This window comes from Lynx rufus, unplaced genomic scaffold (assembly GCF_022079265.1).
Source record: "Lynx rufus isolate CCGP_SWC_20201006 ecotype Redwood Valley unplaced genomic scaffold, mLynRuf1.p SCAF_3, whole genome shotgun sequence".
Taxonomy (NCBI): Eukaryota; Metazoa; Chordata; class Mammalia; order Carnivora; family Felidae; genus Lynx; species Lynx rufus.
Window position 1 is genome coordinate 49,789,066 of NW_025814845.1, and position 21,178 is coordinate 49,810,243.

The 21,178-nt window shown below is 37.9% G+C and overlaps 1 pseudogene; it reads left to right on the forward strand.

The window, feature by feature from the left end:
* The first annotated feature begins 9,036 nt into the window (after positions 1-9,036).
* Positions 9,037-9,902, forward strand: LOC124520419 (ras-related protein Rab-7a-like; annotated as a pseudogene).
* The last annotated feature ends 11,276 nt before the right edge of the window (positions 9,903-21,178 follow it).

Here is a 21,178-nt window from a genome sequence, read left to right on the forward strand (position 1 = left end):
CACCTGGCTCATAGATATCTAACATTTAAGTCAAATAAGCTTTTATTTTATATAAATATGTACCAGAAGAAATTTTAGTTGCTGGAAAATGTAGCACAGCCATGAAAGAATAAATTAGTCCAGGTTTCATTTAGGTACTTTTACTTTAAGTACAAAAACTTGGCTAACTTGACAAAAGTTCTTAGACACTAAAGATTAGGTTTTCAAAAAACTATTTTGTCAAGATGGAAAGGTTTTTGCATCAAATGGTATAAACATACCAGGACATAACAGAGTAAAGAAAGGGATCAGAATGTAAGCTCTCTCTGCCCAATCTTACTTCAAGCTTATGCACTTTCTGCTCCCTGAAACTGGAATACAATTTCTTTCTCCTGACTTAACACACACACACACACACACACACACACACACACAGTCACACACTCACACACAGACATAGACTTGTCTTGAGCCAAACTACAATGACACTTCAGAGACTAAAAGTCTAGTAAGAAGGTGGTAGAAAAAAGGAACGACCTATTCAAAACAGGACACATGAATAAGGATCAGTAGAAGCAGGAACACAGAGGCAGAGGTAAGTCACTATTGGCAGAGAGGTCAGTTTTCTACCATGTGATACAAGTGTATACAAAAAAGAAGTCCCACTGAGAACTAGATTACATAAGCTATTTACAAGTGGAAAAGAATACCATATATGAAACACATACATATACACACATCTTTATACACACACTGTGATATATACTTTTTCTATATCAAAAAGGGATAAAAACCCATTGTACTATTGTGCTGTTCTTGATATGATTCATATCAACTTGTGGGAGAAAATTTTAAATCTTCAAAAATTTTGCCATCGAGGGTTTAAATTCTATAACTTCTCTAAGTTTAACTATATAAATAGTCAGTAAAATAAATTACAATGAAAATAGTAATAAAATTTCAAAAGTAATAATTTCTTGATTAAATCACTGCATTTTACTATATCTATGTTCTTTAAATTAATTACATTAATTTGCATGATTGGGATACTATGAAATATATGCCATTATATATCTCTTTTGAAATCTGTATAAAGTAGTGTCATATTTGTAGCCTGGATGTGGCCATAGTAAAGTTATTTACAAAATAAAAGTGAGCAAACGATAGAATTTGGGTTTTTTTGTTTTGAGAACCAGGTCCTGGTACATCATTGTGTGATACACTAAAATTAAATTTTTAAAACAGGTAATTTTTAGCACAAAAATATAGTAGTCTTTTTAGTTCACTTAACCTTTAGTTTTATAATGTAAATTGAAACAAATTCTAATGTTTAGTTTCCTTATTTTTGGTAGGTATATGTCTCTGATAATAATATTAGAAATCAATTTGTAGAACAAGATAATTCTCAAATCTTTATATCTAATAACACCACCATCCAGTTGATTTGCATCTGTCTGGAATCCACATGTGTGAGTATAGATGCTCACTTTCTCTTCTATCATAAAAAGGCACAATTTAATGACACAGGGTAATAAGAATCCACACCGTATTTGTATATTCTTATAAAAGAAACAGATTCTATATGCAGTTTATAAACCACATTCACAACTACCTGTGAAAGTATAGACACAATGTTGAATTGTGGAAAAGAGAAACTTCTTAAACTGCCGACCAGGTAATCTTTCTGGGGTTGTTCTTAAACTTTGGTGTAAAGAAGAATCATCTAACTTTATTAAAACATTGATGACTGGGCTGACATCTAAAATTCTACTTCAGTAGTTATATGTTAAACCAATGCCCTAAACAATATAGGTGGTCTATGGACCACACATTTAGAAACATTTTTTTGTAGGAAGTAGTAACATTTAATTTCCGCTGAAAAAAATAAATGTGATGTGAATCACATTTCACATAAACTAGTTAGGAATCACATCTAGTATACATTTCCAAGTTATTTGGTATCTTTAGTCAAAAGTTACAATGAAATTTGATTTACAAAAGTAATAAGCAATTTGAAATGTTTATGTTTACATTCAGTTAAGAATTGCACCTCACTTTTCTCAAGGTGTCTTTCCAAATTTTACCAACCGAAGACCATCCTGTAAGTGAAGGAAGAAAAAAATCCCAATAAAGATTGTTTCAATATTAAAGCTGTCAGGGAAACATAAGGGCATTCAGAGAGCTTGATTAATTAATACATGCAACTGGGATCAAATCGTATAGGTCAGCTTCTCCAAATATTTCAGGGTTGATGAGAAATTAGGACCACTAATAAATGAAGAGTGAGTGACATTAAATTAATGATGACTTTAAAGCTGCTGGGGTATTGAACTCATCAGTTGAGTTTATCCTTAATAAGAAAAACAGCAAAGAGGAATCTGTGCAATTAGAAGCAGCATGCTTGTAATAAAACCAACTATTGACAAAAACAAGCAGAGAATATTTTATTTAAATGAGGTGCCTTGTTAGATAAATTAAAAGTACTATTATTAAAAAATACAGATAATTAGTATGACAAGGTTACCAAAAAGTCATATTTAAAATATTTTAGTAAACTTCATGATAGTTTCTAACTATTGGAAAAGTACAAGGAATCTTTGGGAACAAAGTGAATGTGAAACAAAAGGAGATACTAATTTGAGTAAAGAGAACATTGGACTAAATAAAAGTTGAGGATAAGAGTTATGCTTGAATCTAAACTCTATGGTATTGCTTTCCAGCCATTTCATGATCGATGCCATGTTGCCAAACGAGCCACATTTGTCATCAACATTCGTCCTTTTTGCCCCCCAGTGTATCATACATCATGGTCGAGGATATCTAATCATTCAGTTCCCCCAAAGGGCTGATGGTGCATGACCACTTTCTCCCTCTCATTTTCCTTCCATCTAACTACATCTTACTACTCTTTGGTTCTTAGCTTAGATGGCACTTCCTCTGAGAAGACTTTCCTGAATTTCCTTCTGGGTTAAGATTATCTCTGTGTGCTTCCATAGGACCTTGTAGGTCCCACTGTAACCCTCATAATCTTGCCTGATGTGTTTACCTCCACTAGATTATTGAAGAAAATGAAACTTTCTTGGGTACCATTCTATCCCCACATTCCAGCAGAGTTCTCAGGAAACATTTGCTGAGGGCATGATTGGATTCAATGGTCCATGGTCTATTAAGCTTCTTGATTAAGAGGACCTGGGGAAGATGGCGGCGTAGGAGGACGCTGGACTCACCATGACCTGCTGATCACTTAGATTCCACCTACACCTGCCTAAATAACCCAGAAAACCACCAGAAGACTAGCAGAACAGAGTCTCTGCAGCCAAGCACAGACGAGAAGCCCACGGAAGAGGGTAGGAAGGGCAGAGAGGCGGTGCTTGCTACACGGACTGGCAGGAGGGAGCCGGGGCAGAGGGGCAGCCTGCCAGCAAAGCAGAGCCCCCGAGTCTGGCTTGCAAAAGTGGAGGGGCCTGACAGAGTGTGTTCCCACAGCAAGCGCGACTTAGCATCTGGGAGGTCATAAGTTAACAGCTCTGCTTGGAAAGCAGGAAGGCTGGAGGACAAAGGGAGGGAGAGCTGCTGAGCCCCCGGACGACACAGCTCAGTTTGGTGGGGAACAAAGGCTCTTGCCAGCACCATCTCCCTCGCCCATCCCCCAGCCAAAATCCCAAAGGGAACCAGTTCCTGCCAGGGAACTTGCTCGCTCCGCGCAAACACCCAACTCTGTGCTTCTGTGGAGCCAAACCTCCGGCAGCGGATCTGACTCCCTCCCGCTGCCACAGGGCCCCTCCTGAAGTGGATCACCAAAGGAGAAGCTAGCTAAGCCTGCCCCTCCTGCCCCCATGCACCTTGCCTACCCACCCCAGCTAATACACCAGATCCCCAGCACCACAAGCCTGGCAGTGTGCAAGTAGCCCAGACAGGCCACGCCACCCCACAGTGAATCCCGCCCCTAGCAGAGGGGAAGAAAAGGTACACACCAGTCTGACTGTGGCCCCAGTGGTGGGCTGGGGACAGACATCAGGTCTGACTGTGGCCCCGCCCACCAACTACAGTTATTCAAGACAGCACAGGGGAAGTGCCCTGCAGGTCGGCACTACTCCAGGGACTATCCAAAATGACCAAATGGAAGAATTCCCCTCAAAAGAATCTCCAGGAAATAACAACCACTAACGAACTGATCAAAAAGGATTTAAACAATATAACAGAAAGTGAATTTAGAATGATAGTCATAAAATTAATTGCTGGGCTTGAAGACAGTATACAGGACAGCAGAGAATCTATTGCTACAGAGATCACGGGACTAAGGAATAGTCAGGAGGAGCTAAAAATGCTATAAACGAGCTGCAAAATAAAATGGAAACGACCATGGCTAGGATTGAAGAGGCAGAGGAGAGAATAGGTGAACTATAGATAAAATCATGGAAAAAGAGGAAGCTGAGAAAAAGAGAGATAAAAAAATCCAGGAGTATGAGGGGAAAATTAGAGAACTAAGTGATGCACTAAACAGAAATAATTTATGCACAATTGGTATTACAGAGGAGGGAGAGAGAGGGAAAGGTGCTGAAGGTGTACTTGAAGAAATAATAGCTGAGAAATTCCCTGAACTGGGGAAGGAAAAAGGCATTGAAACCCAAGAGGCACAGAGAACTCCCTTCAGACAGAACTTGAATCCATCTTCTGCATGACATATCATAGTGAAACGGCAAAATACAAGGATAAAGAGAAAATTCTGAAAGCAGAGAGGGATAAACGTGCCCTAACATATAAAGGGAGACCTATAAGACTCTTGACTGATCTCTCTTCTGAGAGGCCAGAAAGGAATGGCAGGAGATCTTCAATGTGATGAACAGAAAAAATATGCAGCCGAGAATCCTTTATCCAGCATGTCTGTCATGTAGAATAGAAGGAGAGATAAAGGTCTTCCCAAACAAACAAAAACTGAAGGAATTCGCCACCACTAAACCAGCCCTACAAGAGATCCTAAGGGGGATCCTGTGAGACAAAGTACCAGAGACATTGCTACAAGCATAAAACATACAGACATCACAATGACTCTAAACCCATATCTTTCTATAATAACACTGAATGTAAATGGACTAAATGTGCCAACCAAAAGACATAGGGTATCAGAATGGATAAAAAACAAGACCCATCTATTTGCTGTCTACAAGAGACTCATTTTAGACCTGAGGACACCTTCAGATTGAAAGTGAGGGGATGGAGAACTATTTATCATGCCACTGGAAGTCAAAAGAAAGCTGGAGTAGCCATACTTATATCAGACAAACTAGACTTTAAATTAAAGGCTGTAACAAGAGATGAAGAAGGGTATTATATAATAATTACAGGGTCTATCTACCAGGAAGAGCTAACAATTATAAATGTCTATGTGCCAAATATGGGAGACCCCAAATATATAAAACAATTACTCACAAACATAAGCAACCTTATTGGTAAGAATGTAGTAATTGCAGGGGACTTTAACACTCCACTTACAGCAATGGATAGATCATCTAGACACACGGTCAATAAAGAAACAAGGGCCCTGAAGGATACATTGGATCAGATGGACTTGACAGATATATTTAGAACTCTGCATCCCAAAGCAACAGAATATACTTTCTTCTCGAGTGCACATGGAACATTCTCCAAGATAGATCACATCCTGGGTCACAAAACAGCCCTTCATAAGTATACAAGAATTAAAATCATACCATGCATACTTTCAGACCACAATGCTATGAAGCTTGAAATCAACCATAGGAAAAAGTCTGGAAAACCACCAAAAGGATGGAGGTTAAAGAATACCCTACTAAAGAATAAGTGGGTCAACCAGGCAATTAGAAAAGAAATTAAAAAATATATGGAAACAAATGAAAATGAAAATACAACAATCCAAACGCTTTGGGATGCAGCGAAGGCAGTCCTGAGAGGAAAATACATTGCAATCCAGGCCTATCTCCAGAAACAAGAAAAATCCCAAATACAAAGTCTAACAGCACACCTAAAGGAAATAGAAGCAGAACAGCAAAGACAGCCTAAATCCAGCAGAAGAAGAGACATAATAAAGATCAGAGCAGAAATAAACAATATAGAATCTAAAAACACTGTAGAGCAGATCAACGAAACCAAGAGTCGGTTTTATGAAAAAATAAACAAAATTGATAAACCTCTAGCCAGGCTTCTCAAAAAGAAAAGGGAGATGACCCAAACAGATAAAATCATGAATGAAAATGGAATTATTACAACCAATCCCTCAGAGATACAAGCAATTATCAGGGAATACTATGAAAAATTATATGCCAACAAACTGGACAACCTGGAAGAAATGGACAAATTCCTAAACACCCACACGCTTCCAAAACTCAATCAGGAGGAAATAGAAAGCTTGAACAGACCCATAACCAGCAAAGAAATTGAATCAGTCATCAAAAATCTCCCAACAAATAAGAGTCCAGGACCAGATGGCTTCCCAGGGGAGTTCTACCAGACATTTAAAGCAGAGACAATACCTATCCTTCTCAAGCTATTCCAAAGGTAGAAAGGGAAGGAAAACTTCCAGACTCATTCTATGAAGCCAGTATTACTTTGATTCCTAAACCAGACAGAGACCCAGTAAAAAAAGAGAACTACAGGCCAATATCCCTGATGAATATGGATACAAAAATTCTCAAAAAGATACTAGCATATAAAAAGAATTATTCACCATGATCAAGTGGGATTCATTCCCAGGATGCAGGGCTGGTTCAACATTTGCAAATCAATCAACATGGTACATCACACCAATAAAAGAAAAGATAAGAACCATATAATCCTGTCAATCGATGCAGAAAAGGCATTTGACAAAATTCAGCACCCTTTCTTAATAAAAACCCTTGAGAAAGTCGGGATAGAAGGAACATACTTAAACATCATAAAAGCCATTTATAAAAAGGCCACAGCTAACATCATCCTCATTGGGGAAAAACTGAGAGCTTTTTCCTTGAGATCAGGAACACGACAGGGATGCCCACTCTCACCGCTGTTGTTTAACATAGTGCTGGAAGTTCTAGCATCAGCAATCAGACAACAAAAGGAAATCAAAGGCATCAAAATTGGCAAAGATGAAGTCAAGCTTTCACTTTTTGCAGATGACATGATAGTATACATGGAAAATCCGATAGACTCCACCAAAAGTCTGCTAGAACTGATACATGAATTCAGCAAAGTTGCAGGATACAAAATCAAGGTACAGAAATCAGTTGCATTCTTATACACTAACAATGAAGCAACAGAAAGACAAAGAAACTGATCCCATTCACAATTGCACCAAGAAGCATAAAATACCTAGGGATAAATCTAACCAAAGATGTAAAAGATCTGTATGCTGAAAACTATAGAAAGCTTATGAAGGAAATTGAAGAAGATATAAAGAAATGGAAAGACATTCCCTGCTTATGGATTGGAAGAATAAATATTGTCAGAATGTCAATACTACCCAAAGCTATCTACACATTCAATGCAATCCCTATCAAAATTGCACCAGCATTCTTCTCGAAGCTAGAACAAGCAATCCTAAAATTCATATGGAACCACAAAAGGCCTCGAATAGCCAAAGTAATTTTGAAGAAGAAGACCAAAGCAGAAGGCATCACAATCCCAGACTTTAGCCTCTACTACAAAGCTGTCATCATCAAGACAGCATGGTATTGGCACAAAAACAGAAACATAGACCAATGGAATAGAATAGAAATCCCAGAACTAGACCCACAAACGTATGGCCAACTCATCTTTGACAAAGCAGGAAAGAACATCCAATGGAAAAAAGACAGCCTCTTTAACAAATGGTGCTGGGAGAACTGGACAGCAACATGCAGAAGATTGAAACTAGACCACTTTCTCACACCATTCACAAAAATAAACTCAAAATGGATAAAGGACCTGAATGTGAGACAGGAAACCATCAAAACCCTAGAGGAGAAAGCAGGAAAAGACCTCTCTGACCTCAGCCGTAGCAATTTCTTACTTGACACATCCCCAAAGGCAAGGGAATTAAAAGCAAAAATGAACTACTGGGACCTTGTGAAGATAAAAAGCTTCTGCACAGCAAAGGAAACGACCAACAAGACTAAAAGTCAACCAACGGAATGGGAAAAGATATTTGCAAATGACATATCTGTCAAAGGGCTAGTATCCAAAATCTATAAAGAGCTCACCAAACCCCACACCCGAAAAACAAATAACCCAGTGAAGAAATGGGCAGAAAACATGAATAGACACTTCTCTAAAGAAGACATCCGGATGGCCAACAGGCACATGAAAAGATGCTCAACGTCGCTCCTCATCAGGGAAATACAAATATAAACCACACTCAGATATCACCTCACGCCAGTCAGAGTGGCCAAAATGAACAAATCAGGAGACTATAGATGCTGGAGAGGATGTGGACAAACGGGAACCCTCTTGCACTGTTGGTGGGAATGCAAACTGGTGCAGCCACTCTGGAAAACAGTGTGGAGGTTCCTCAAAAAATTAAAAATAGACCTACCCTATGACCCAGCAGTATTACTGCTAGGAATTTACCCAGGGATACAGGAGTACTGATGCATCGGGGCACTTGTACCCCAATGTTTATAGTAGCACTCTCAACAATAGCCAAATTATGGAAAGAGCCTAAATGTCCATCAACTGATGAATGGATAAAGAAATTGTGGTTTATACACACAATGGAGTACTATGTGGCAATGAGAAAGAATGAAATATGGCCCTTTGTAGCAATGTGGATGGAACTGGAGAGTGTGATGCTAAGTGAAATAAGCCATACAGAGAAAGACAGATACCATATGTGTTCAGTCTTAGGTGGATCCTGAGAAACTTAACAGAAACCCATGGGGGAGGGGAAGGAAAAAAAAAAGAGGTTAGAGTGGGAGAGAGCCAAAGCATAAGAGACTCTTAAAAACTGAGAACAGGGTGAAAGCTTGGGGAGTGCCGAGGAGTCCTCTGGAACCAGAACTTGGACTTCTCTGCCTCTGTCCTCCCTTTCATCTCCTCCTCGGTGGGGGCCCTAGCTATGCTCCCAGCCAGGAGCCCCCAGCAGAGAGGCCGCGTTTGAAGGATGACCTCTAGGAAGGAAGTGTTGCTGAAGGTTATCATCCTGGGAGATTCTGGAGTTGGTAAGACATCACTCATGAACCAGTATGTGAACAAGAAATTCAGTAATCAGTACAAAGCTACAATAGGAGCAGACTCTCTGACAAAGGAGGTGATGGTGGATGACAGACTAGTTACAATGCAGATCTGGGACACAGCAGGACAGGAATGGTTCCAGTCCCTTGGTGGCCTTCTACAGAGGCACAGACTGCTGCGTTCTGGTATTTGATGTCACTGCCCCCAACACATTCAACACCCTTGATAGCTGGAGAGATGAGTTTCTCATCCAGGCCAGTCCCCGGGATCCTGAAAACTTCCCCTTCATGGTGTTGGGAAACAAGATTGACCTCGAAAACAGACAAGTGGCCACAAAGCGGGCACAGGCCTGGTGCTACAGCAAAAACAACATTCCCTACTTCGAGACCAGTGCCAAGGATGCCATCAATGTGGAGCAGGCATTCCAGATGATTGCACAGAATGCACTTAAACAGGAAACAGAGGTGGAGCTATACAACGAATTCCCCAAACCCATCAAACTGGACAAGAACGACCGGGCCAAGGCCTTGGCGGAAAGCTGCAGTTGCTGAAGGGGCAGTGAGAGCAGAGCACAGAGTCCTTCACAAACAAAGAACACACTTAGGCCTTCCAACACAAGCCCCCTCTCCTCTTCCAAACAAAACATAAAGTCATCTCTCAAATCCAGCTGCCAAAAGAAACCCCAACAAACATACTCACCCTTACACACACACACACACACACACACACACACACACACTCACTCACACACACCCCTATACCTGACAAAAGCAGACAGACTCCAGCCCAGGCCTGTGATGACTCGATCGGGGTCTGCCCACCCACCACATCAGCCCTCGTATGGCAGCCAGGACAGGCAAGCTGTAGAAATCGTTCTGGTGTGGAGTCGGCATCAGAAGCTATTCTTTTTGTCCACTGGGGAGAGAGAACTGTTTACAGTTAATCTGTGTCTAATTAGTTATCTGATTTTTTTAACGGTCTTGTGGTCTTTTAACCCCCACCCCCACCCCTCCCTCCTGTGAAGGCTACCACTTGGGAAGGCTGGTGCCCCATGCTTCATTACAGGCTCACACCCAGTCTGATCAGGCTGAGTTTTGTATGTATCTGTTAATGCTTATTACTTTTAACTAATCAGATCTTTTTACAGTATCCATTTATTATGTAATGCTTCTTAGAAAAGAATCTTATAGTACATGTTAATATATGCAACCAATTAAAAATGTATAAATTAGTGTAAAAAAAAACCAGAACAAACTGAGGGTTGATGGGGGGTGGGAGGGAGGGGCGGGTGGGTGATGGGTATTGAGGAGGGCACCTTTTGGGATGAGCACCGGGTGTTGTATGGAAACCAATTTGACAATAAATTTCATATATTGAAAAAAAAGCTTCTTGATTAAGATATTAAGATATTTTGCATAGGAACATATACAGGAACACCTCACAGGAGGTTTACCTGTATGGAATCTATTTCTCAATATTTGTTGCAAAGCTATTTCACAAAACAAAGCCCATGGACTACCTATATTAAAATCATCTGGGACTTTGTTAAAATAGCTAAGTCCTAGTATCCTACCCAGTAAGTTTTAAAATAAAATTTTTGGGGGTGCTGGGGGGCTCAGTCAGTTGAGCGTCTGACTTTGGCTCAGGTCATGATCTCCCAGTTCGTGTGTTCAAGCCCTGCAATGGGTTCTGTGTTGACAGCTCGGAGCCTGGAGCCTGCTTCAGATTCTGTGTCTCCCTCTCTGTCTGCTCCTCCCCCATTCATGTTCGGTCTGTCTCTCTCTCTCTCTCAAAAATAAGTAAACATTATAAAAATGATTTAAAAAAAGAGACTACCTGGAAGTTGCACATAATACTTAAAAAAAAATAAAACAAAATAAAATTTCTGGATATAGACTCATGAGATTCTCAAGCACACTAAAATTAAGGAACCCTGCTGAGAAGAATGTATGCCAATGATGGGTTTTTATGGATTCTTGGATGCAGAATTTTATCTATACCATTATCTGACAAAAGTAAAGGATACAAAATTCTTAACTCACAGATCCATAGCAGTTTTATACAGAAAAAAACATACGTACATATAAATAAACTGACGAGCAAATTCTTTCAAGTTGCATAAAATAATATTTTAGAAGGCAACAGAAACAGCAGCATTGAGCAAATGGGCAGATACACTAACCCACATAGATCCTGCATTGTCAGGCATGATTGGACTACTTTTATACCAATCTGAAAGTAGTGGTGTAAGATATTCTACGAGTGAGCTAGTCAGGAAGGATAAACTTATATTAGTTTCAGATGCAATTGTTGCAGGACACTATGATGAGAGATTGTCGTGTGTGAAATAAAACAATCCAGGCTTGATCAGGCTAAGGTCCAGGCTTGACAATATAGCAAGATAGTTCTAACTGGTGAGAGAGGAACACTATCCCTCTGACCATCCTCACTTTAAAGTACCACAGGCTTTTTGTTCTGTTTTAGTTTCTCTGTAAAAACACCTCATCTAAACTGTGTCATATAAAAGCAGTTCTTATAATTGTTCCACAGGTCTTAATCGTTGACCCAAGCAAATTATTTGAAAGAGAAAATAGCTAGCAAATATTCTTTTTTTTTAAGTTTATTTATTATTTACTTTGCAAGAGAGAGTGAGCTAGTGGGGGAGGGGCAGAGAAAGATACAGGGAGAGAGAGAATCCCAAGCAGGCTCCACACTGCCAGCACAAAGTCCAATGTGGTGCTCAAACTCACAAACTGTGAGATCATGACCTGAGCTTAACCAACTGAGCCACCCCCGCACCCCACTAGTAAATATTCTTATAATCAGTGTGCTTATATACGCTAGTTTACCTGAGATAGTCTAATCGTATATTTCTATTATAGTTATTAATTATATTTCATTCTTAAAAGTGCCTCAGTTTGAACAATAAATTGTATGACATCCAAACTTTAAACACTATTGGTCAGGCGCCTGGGTGGCTCAGTTGATTGAGCGTCCAACTGCAGCTCAAGTCATGATCTCACAGTTTGTGAGTTTGAGCCCCGCGTCAGGTTCTGGGTTGACAGCTCAGAGCCTGGAGCCCGCTTCGGATTCTGTGTCTCCTTCTCTCTCTGCCCCTCCCCCACTTGTGCTCTGTCTCTCTCTATCAAAAATAAATAAATGTAATAAAAAAATATTTAAACAGTATTGGTAAGTGGCATGAGTCCTAGAAAAGTTTTTGGAAAGAAGATGCAATTTTTCAGTGGCAAAGTTCTTGGTTTGTATCAAAATTTTGAAATAAAATCATTACATTACTAAATTACCAACACAATTATATTTGAGCAACTATAATCTCCAAGGACATCTGGAAACAATCACAAAAGCAAATAACAGAAAATTTACAATATTCTATCTCAGGCTGGCCATCAACCCCACTCAAAATCATTTGACGTGCCCTTTGTCAATGCCCATTCTCAGTCCCCTTGATTGTACAGATTGTATCTGGAGCAGTATATAGACTATTAGTTTAATCAGTGAATTTCTAATTTTTTGTGCCCTTGTTGAAATGAAATTACTTTTTGCCTCAGGTTTTAATTTTAAGGGAAATTTAATAGGGAGAAACAGAAAACAAAATAAAGGAAAAATAATCCCAAGTGAGGGAAGAAATTTCTAGGTAATACTCAGTCCAGTTGCCTTTTCCTGGCTAAGGTTAGCAAGAATTATATAGTCCCTCTCATGGTAATCCAGGGAGATAGTTTTAAAAGTCATTTGCTACTATTTTGAAGATTTCACTTGCAATTCCTGCCAGTGTTTAAGGAAAGTCATTCCTTAAGCATTGCAACAGATATATAGATTGAGAGGCAACTTCAATAATTTCTTACAAAAGTGAGATTTGAGACTCTGTCAGGTGAAGTATGGGATTTATGAGCTTCATTTGAAATACACTTCTTTTTGTTAACTGACAGAATCAAAGTTAAATAACTGTTAAACACCAGTTGCTCTTAATGCAACTGTGTATAAATAATGAAAATTAATCATCCATCAATTATGCAACATTGGCCTAATAACAATCAAACATTTGTCATCTTGTTTATTTATTGTGAAGATGTACATTTCAAATTTTACTTTTTAAATACTTTAGCTGAGAAGGGTTTATGCTAAAACATAACACTGAGTATTACTTATTAATGCCCAACCTTCTTATATATAGACAAACAACTATTATTTGTTGAGTCCTTTTAATTGGCTGGACATTTTTCAAAGTACTTTACTACAGTTTTATCTCAATAATCCTTGAAAACTCTTAAGAAGTAAACATTATTTATATTCTTCACTTTAGAGGCTTTTAAATTGAGGTACAGAGAGATTAGTTGATTGTCCCAGAGCAAGCTCGCTGTATCAGAGCTAGGATTGACATCAGAGCCTATATACCCAAACACTTTTGGGTGTTGCTTTCCATTGACATTTCTATAGCATGTAGTCAGTCAGTTTGTGTTTGCCACTGATTATATACCACCATTTGAATGAATCCATTTTGGCATCTTGTAGCTGTAGTCAAGGAATTATAGATTAGCTAATGGTATTTGTGTTAGAAAGAGGATATGTATGATTACTTATGTTGTATTAGCATACTGGTGAAATGAAGAAGACTTTCATCTTTATAAATCAAAGGCATTGCTATAAACCTTTATTCACTGCACCCCATCCCCCTCTGTCACCATAAGTTTCCTGATATTTTTCTTTTAAAGACTTTATATCCTGAACAGAAAAAGACATATGGGATATACCTCCTTGTTATATTAGAAAGCTAAGCACCGGATTTCATCTCAAGAAGAAATTATTTGGAGCAGGTATTCCAAACCGCAAAGGTGAAGAGGACCAAGAATCTAGTGGACAGTATGTTGTTGTAGGCTGATAAATGTAAGCATGTATTTTACCTTTTGTGGCCAGGAGATAATAGGGAATTGTGGGAAGTGTGGCAAATCAGAATATGTATGCCCTTCCTAAAGTCTCAAGGATGATGAAATGCAGGGACAATAGCATGACTATTTCTAGATGAAAATCAGATATCCAGATTATTATATGAAATTTAATCTTTAAATGTTCTTAATAGATGCAGTTTAAATCATTGGCAAGCCAAACAAATAAAACAGTCTGTGGTCCAGATTCAGTGTATTCTCCCAGTTTAGCTTCTAGTCTATGGCACATACATATCTTCCTCAACATATTATGGGGTTACATCCTGATAAATCCACTGCAAATTGAAAATATTATAAATTGAAAATGCATTTAATACACCTAACCCTACTGAACATCACAGCTTAGCCTTGCTTAACTTATACATACTCAGAACACTTATATTAGCAGTTGGGCAAAATCATTTAACACAAAGCCTATTTTAAAATAAAGTGCTGATTATCTCCTCTAATTTAATTCAAAAAATTAAGTAGTTCACTGAAAGTGAAAACAGAATGGCTGCATGGGTACAGGTAAGGCTGGAAGTGCATCGGTCATTTACCCTTGTGATGATGTGGCTGCCTGGGAGCTTTGGCTTACCGTCACTGCCTAACATCACAAGAGTATTGGACCACAATACACTAGTCTGGGAAAATATCAAGATCAAAATTCAAAGTATGGTTTCTACTGGATGCATATTGCTTTAGCACTCTCATAAGGTTGAAAAATTGTAAGTCGAACCATTGTAAGTCAGGGACCATCTGTACCATACAGAGATAGTGAGGAGAATCATTGTACATAGTACATGGTTCTTTTACTGCCCTTAGTCCATAGACCCTTCATTCAATGTGCAAGGTAAAAGGTTAATGTTCACTAAACAACACATAATAAATGTCTACTCAAATGAATGTTTCTGAAATAGGGAAATGTTTCTGATATAGGAGGTTCAAAATATAGATATATTTTCTGACTTATGATCCTCAAAATCTAAGTAACAACATGGAAACATAAGGTAACAATTACAGTTCAGTGTGCAGACTTCTTTTATAGCACTTATTAGAGTGGTAGGGGAGCAAGAAGTAAGAAGTAACTATATTTGTTTATCAGAAGGCTATATTTTGGGTTTTGATTGAATCATTAGTTTTTAACACAGAGAAGGTGGATAGGAATAGAATTATTGGCTAAAAGAATCAATATGGAATGATATTATGGTTTAAACTACCTGGGAATTTTCAGAGCAAGTCATTTATTTTTCAATGAAATTGTGAAACAATCAGAGAGAAATGCCTACGTACTACATTAAATAATATTAGAACCAAACCCAGTTCAGGAGTTTTTAATTGCTAATTTGCTTTAAAATACTAGACATAAGCACTAGTTTCTCTTCGCTTTAAACCTGGGTAATTACCATAAACCTTTATGAAGGTTATCATGATAAAGTTTAAGAAATTTGATGGTCAGAGTCTTATTTGATCTAGTTCAAACTCCAGCCAGTGCAGCAATTTCTTCTGTAGTTGATAAAGAGTAGCTATATCTACTAACACAATTCTAATGAAGAAAATCTTTGATTGAATTTTATTGTTAGGTAACTAATTTCCAGAAAGCTTCACATTGCATTGAGTTCAAATCTGCTTCCATGTAAGTGTTATATATTGATCTTAAGGTTTTTCTTCTAGAATGACAGAAAATAAGGCTTAAAAATTTTACATGGCGATTTTTAAAATGTTTAGCTACAGCTATCATTTTTTTTTTCTTTTCATACCCTATCTGCAGGCTAACTAGCTCCTTCAAATATTATTTATTTATTGTGGTTTCCAGAATTCCACGAATCAGTTGCCTTTACTCAATCCCATTACTCCACGTCGAATCTCCACTTCTCTTATTAATATTTGTGGCATGATCATGAATGGAAAAGGATAAGAAAATGTGAATACATCAGTGCACAATTGTCTTAATGCTGAAAAAAATAATACAAATCATATGCCTTCCATATTAGAGATCTAGAAGATCATTTAACTATATTAGTCTACATATTTGGTTTAGATTTGGAATGTATTTCTAGAAAATCCAGTTATTTCCATTGCCCTTGTGTCCTATATGTGTTGAGAGTGCTATATGTATGAAAATTTGTATGAAAACAGAAAATATATCTTCTTGAAATCTAGCTATTTAGAGTAGTTCGGGACTAAGTGGGCCAATCTCTTTATTATCCTCTTGGCCATAACATATACTTTATTAAGTCTACTCTCTTTCCTTTTTTAACCTTCCCTTTTTGCAATTCTCCCTTTCCCTTCTTTCATTTATTTCTTCTTTCTTTCTTTTTCTGCTTCTGCTTCTGGTTCTTCTTTTCCTTCTTCCTCTTCTTCCCTCCTTCCTTCCTTCCTTTCTTCTTCTTTTTTTTTTAATCTCATGCTATCCTTCTTAATCCAAACAAAATGGTACTCCTCAATATTGTATTATCTATTTTCTTGTAAGTGACTCTGAGGAAAAGCAATAGGCTAGAGGTATTACATTAAAGTGGAACTTGATAGATTACATTTGAATAAAATGATGAAACATTTTTTTTAACCTCCCACACATAAACACAACATGGTATTAGCAAGTTTAAAACATGACAACTGTAGAAATATAAAGAAATAACAAATAGGGCCCCTGGGTGGCTCAGTTGGTTGAGCGTCCAACTTCGACTCAGGTCATGATCTCAGGGTCTGTGAGTTCAAGCCCCGCACCAGGCTGTGTGCGACAGCTCAGAGCCTGGAGCCTGCTTTGTATTCTGTGTCTCTCCCTCTCTCTGCCCCTCCCCTGCTCATGCTCTCTCTCTCTCTCTCTCTGTAAAAAATAAATAAACATTAAAAAAATTAAAAAAAAAGGAATAACAAATATTTGGTAAAAAAAAATCACCTCAATGAAATAGAACTTATGTTTATTGTGGAAAGGACAGCCACCGTGAAAGAAATATAACAAATATTATTGAGAAATAGGGAAAATTTAAGGGAAAATAGTATCAATAAAGGGAAGAATATGGGTGATTTAGCACTGTGATAAATGCTAATCCTCTTCCTCACTCAAGTTCAGAACCACTTGAAAGGGAAAAAACAGGTGGATTGAGTTATATTGTCATGTGGTAGTTCCCAGTGAAAACCAGATCTTTGTATTCATACCTATGTATAATCCCTTCCCACATCAGCCTCAGACTTGGCATTGTGGTTTCCCTTGAACTTGCTTTGAGTGCAGCTTACATCAGTGACCTTAGCTAAGTCATATACAGCAGAAGAACTAATAAGCTAAGCCCAGTCACCCACAGAAGTATGAGAAAAAATAAATTTTCATTTTAAGCCATTAAATTTTGGGCTGGTTTGCTATATAGCAATAAGTAATGGAAACACTGGTATAGATCAAACGACAGAGCTGTTGGAGAACATAGCTTAGGTATATAGCCTAATGGGCTTCCTCAAACTGAACCACAGAATTAGATACTCTTATACCCACCCACTCATGGAAATTGCCTTACAAATGAAAGTCCTTTCCCATAGGTGCTAAATTTGTCTTGTATAAAATTTGCAGCATGAAAGAGCAGAACTGAATATGTCCTGTGCAGGCAGGAACATTTCAAAAAGAAACAGAAGAGGTATTTGGTCATGCAAATGCAATGTTATCTAACTTATTAAGGTAACTCACTCCTTTACCACAGAGGATTCAGGGAACAGAGAGTAATGAAGGAAGTAGAAACAAACACAATGTCATGTTTATTGTCTCTACATTTGAAAACATTGAATAGGTGAAAAGGATATTCCTTATCCTCACCCCCACCATCCTCACCCTCAACAGATGCTATATTTTCTCCTGATACTTTATTAAGAGACCTCATCTTACAACCTTCTGGTGAAATTTTATGATCTCTATGTTTTAGGATGTGTCTTATATATGTTGTTTCTCCCTCAGGATTCAACTTAGTGTCTGACATATGGTAGACATGTTGAACTGAATGAATAAAAGCACACTACGTATCTTATGTGTGTATATATATATATATATATATACACCTTGAAGTCACTCAGAATTGTTTTAAGTATAAGGAAAACTACTGTGAATTTCAATGTATTTTAGCTTGTATAGATGATTTAACCCAAAAATGCATATTAAGTGTTTATTATTTCTGCTTAAGTCCTGGATAAATTTATTTTTAAAATTACCTCCAACCTCTGTGCTCCATGATGGGCTGAGCTGGATTTAATTACTATTAATTACTGTTATTATTTCCTGATGTTCCTTATCAGAATATTTCATTTTTATGCCAATTAGAGTATAATTATTAGGATAATGGACTCTACAAAAAAACCAATTATGCAATGAGACTAGATGGGATTTATCTCTAGTAATTGAGTTTCACAATTTAAGATCAAAATAAGTGAATCAAAATGAAAATGTAGAACCATTAATCCCCCAGGCATCAACAATAAGGTTGAATTCGCTCTTCCACCCCAAATTAAGCTGATATTTTACAATGTCATGTCAATTGATATACAGGCCCAGTTTGGCATGAATAGAACTATATTCACCCAGTTATAATTCAGCCCCAGGCCACACATCTTCCATAAACCTTTTTTTTTTTTTAATCAGAGGTTTACTTTGATCCAGAACAATCACATAAATATATGGTAAGTTTTCAGTTAAGAAGTTCACTTGGAATCTATTTAATACCTTTGAAAGACCTATAATGCAGAGTATGCATTTCCCTTTCAAGTAGTATAGAATGGACAGCCACTCACTTGGTATTAGGATGTGGCTCTGGGAATGTCCCACTGCCTAATCGTCAAAAATGATGATAAAAGTCCGAATTGTAGAGATGCGTTGTTTTAGATAAATTCTCTCTAAAATACCTGATACAGCAACACTTTAAACTGTGTATATTTGAAAAGGACCTGATATTAAGTTTCATAACAGGAAGAAGAGAACATAAGGACAAAGCATGACTGGGAGCACAATAGAAATAGACAATATCTAAAGGGAATACACACACACACACACACACATATATATATATATATATATATATATATATGAGAGAGAGAGAGAGAGCAGTTATTTTATACACACATGTGCACACACATCCCCATATGTTTCTTTAAAGAACAGATTTTGGATGGAGACTGGTTCTAGAGAAACAGAATCTTAAGTATGTGTTTTCTAAATTAGCTCTGAGTTTTTTGGAATTGGTTCTCTAATCAGTTTTAGAGGTACCAATGACTATTTCCAAAAGCAAAGAGAGCATGGGTTGTTCATTGTATGCTATGGAATAGAGATAGGCAAAATATCACTTCTGAGTACTCCTAATCAAGTACTTATAAGAAAGAAGGTTCTGAGAGACCAAATACTTGTTAAGATAAGATATTTTTAGCAAACATACAACTATAATGAAATTGGCAGCTTGCTCAAGGCTTCCAGTTTCCTACTCAGGCATCATATAAATGACCTAAAAGTTTCTATGTCTTCTCTGAAAAACAAAAACAAAAATATCTTATCTCCTATATTCTCAGAGTTGAGGTTGCTAAAACTTAAATCTAGAGTCTCAAACTTCAAGTGGCTGAATTACCAGTGAAAATTGAATTTCTGACCTTATAAGGTGTCTACTATTAGAGTGAGGAAATTGACTGGATTGAAATGGGAACATATGGGAATATTTTTTAATTTTTTAAAATATTTTTATTTATTTTTTGAAAGAAAGAGAGAGCATGAGCAGGGGAGGGGCAGAGAGAGAGGAAGACACAGAATCCAAAGCAGGTTCCAGGCTCTGTCAGCACAGAGCCAGCCGTGGGGCTCGAACTTGTGAACCATGAGATTATGACTTGAGCCAAAATTAGATGCTTAACTGACTGAGCCACACAGGCATCCTCATATGTGAATATATTGATGAAGCTGGGAACATTGAACGCCCAAATTCTTTAGTTCTTTTTTAGAAACAGCTGCAGTCTCACCACCCTTGTCTGAGGAAGTTAACCATGCTTTGCCTGAGGAACCTGTAATGGCTTTCACTGAGGTAATTTCCTTGTAAGATCCTCTTGATTTTTATCACAACCCATTTTCAGACTTCTCATTGCTTCTAGAACTATAAATACACTCAATCCCAGCAGGCCCTCAAAATGAAGTAAATGTAGGAAACATGAAGAGGTGTACTACATTCCCAAAGAAATGCATGATTTTTCCGACATATATAGAGAAGCAGAAGTCTGGGGGATTTCTATGGGAATAGATAATAAGAATACAGGATAATGGTGGAAGAAACATAAAGTTAGATCAGATTGAAATTATTGATATTAGCCCATTGAACAGAGATTCTGGATTCAATGTTTAGCTCAGGGGTAGAGGAAGGGATCCAAAGGCTTAAGGGGACTGGCAAGTTAGAGTGCATTTATCATATCACTCACCGTGGCAAAAAACAAGGGAGGGTCCCAGAAACGCACCTTTTACTATAACTGTGAAGCATAAACTTGAGAGAAAAGCCTTAATATGCTTGAAGAGCTGTCTGGTTGATCACCTCTGTAGTTCAGAAATTACAGTGGAAATTGCTGCCACTGAACCGAGATCCTTAAATGCAATGGGAATAATTGGATCCTTGGGTGGCAGGGGTCACATAGTGGCACACAATCACCAAGGTGAACTTGGTTACTAACAGAGTCAAAACAGTAATCAGAAGAGCCTGAATCACTAGACCTATGGCATTGGCTAGTTGATCATGATGTCCTTAGAAGTGAAAGCATTGAGTAGTCTACTAAATTCATATGTAGTCAGTATAAGTGGAAGAGTTCTAGGTCAAGTGAACAGAAGTATAACTTGAATCATAAAAAACAGAGAATCACAACCCCTCAGTCAATTCCTCGATTGTAACTAGTTTACAGACCTACCCACTTGAATAAGGAGGTGGGAGGGGATACTTAAAGAGGACACCACTGCACTGCCAAAATTTCAAACGGTCAAATTTTTCCCCAGACTTCCCCAAAGGGACGTGCATCCTTTTACCAGGATGCCTGTGCCTTGAGGAAGGGGAAATAATCATACTTTCCAGGAATTATTGGGCACTTGTTCTGAACTGACACTAATGCCA